Genomic DNA, 1,701 nt, shown 5'->3' on the forward strand with positions numbered 1-1,701 from the left:
CACTTTGAAGTTGAATGGCATGTATATGACCAATAGAAAGAGCAGATTTCGCAATTTTTAGTTATAGCCTGAAGAAACCTTTACCTCTTTATGGATCTGTAGTATGAAATAGAAAATAAGCTTAGTGCATTGTTCTCTTGAGAGGTATGTAATGTTTGGCAAGTGTTTCTTGCTTGTATGAATTAGTTTGCTAAACAGTTAGATTTCATTTAGGTTTTACATTTATATCTTAATTAATTTTGTATTATTTGTGTTTTAAAATGCATATTTAAAATGTTTATGATTTTTATAGGTTTAAATTGTTGTAGTTTGGCTTACGAAAATGTCTAAGCAAGATGGCGTCATTCACGTGTGCTAGGGTAAATGTTTGGAATTTATACAGGAAAGTCGCCCTATGATAACAACAGAGCACCATGGGAACATGTTGATGGTGATGGGATAATGAATAAAAGAAAAAATTGGAAAGGAAAATTGAAAATAAACTACAAAAAGAAGTTTGAAAACTATTCTACGAAAATTTAAAAGGTATGTACATACTTCCATTTCTTAATTTTAAACATTTCATTGCAGTGTACATTGATGATGATATCTGGAGTTAATGATATAGTAGAGACAATGGAAAATAGAATATAAACATTTACTTTAAAAAACGTTTTATATTCATTCAGGAGGTTCTAGATATTATGCAAATGAAATGTGAAAACTATGAGATAAGAACTAGTATTTTTATACTCAAAATGAAAATCACATTGCATGTGAACTATTGAAAGTCTAAGTGCAAATAACTACATTAAATAATGAATGCTTTATTATGACTAGAAGAAAAAATCAAAATTAAATATTTTATTTTTCTAAAACTACATAATCTTAGGAATGTTCAAGTCAAATTTAAAACTATTGCATCAACTTGTTTCGTTTTTATAAAGAACTTTCACGAGAGTCGAGTGGCATACCTACTTACAAAATAAGTAGATCGTAGTCAAAGGGTTTTTAATGGCGGCCTAGCAACGTGTCCCAAATGTGACGGGCTTTCTGGTGACTATTTGTGGAATTATGACGCATGACATCATTGACTCCCCACTGCCTCCTCCAAGAGGCAGCCAATCAGCGTGAGGCGGCATCCTTTGGACAGTAGAGTACCAACCTAACTACTCATAATGATTATTATTAATCAGACTAGCTGTTTAATGCATATTATGAAAGAAACAAGTTGTATAATGCAAATGACGAAGCGAACAAGTTTTATACTGTATCTAATGAAACAAATGGTATAATATTTATGACGAAACAAACAAGTTGTATAAAACAGGTAATGAAGCAAACGAATTGAATAATAACTTTTTAAGGAGCAAGTTGTATAATGCTGATGATTAAACAATCAATTTGCATAATGCATATGATGAAACAAATTTTACATTAAGTATGATAAAGCAAACAAGTTTTACAATACATATGATGAAATAAACACGTTGTGTAATTTCTACCTTGAAATAGACATGCATAGGATGAAGCAAACTGTACAATACTTACGATGTGTAATTTCTACTTTGAAATAGACAAGTGTAATGCATAGGATGAAGCAAACTGTACAATACTTACGTTGTGTAATTTCTACCTTGAAATAGACAAGTGTAATGCATAGGATGAAGCAAACTGTACAATACTTACGTTGTGTAATTTCTACCTTGAAATAGACAAGTG

At 30.6% G+C, this 1,701-nt stretch overlaps 1 long non-coding RNA gene across 1 annotated transcript in view; it reads left to right on the forward strand.

The window, feature by feature from the left end:
* The first annotated feature begins 255 nt into the window (after positions 1-255).
* Positions 256-1,701, forward strand: part of LOC111086529 — a 17,538-nt gene continuing 16,092 nt past the window's right edge. The window contains exon 1 of the long non-coding RNA XR_002611267.1: positions 256-525. This is a non-coding gene — a long non-coding RNA (uncharacterized LOC111086529). The remainder of the gene's footprint in view (positions 526-1,701) is intronic.

This window comes from Limulus polyphemus, unplaced genomic scaffold, assembly GCF_000517525.1.
Source record: "Limulus polyphemus unplaced genomic scaffold, Limulus_polyphemus-2.1.2 Scaffold1168, whole genome shotgun sequence".
Classification (NCBI taxonomy): Eukaryota; Metazoa; Arthropoda; class Merostomata; order Xiphosura; family Limulidae; genus Limulus; species Limulus polyphemus.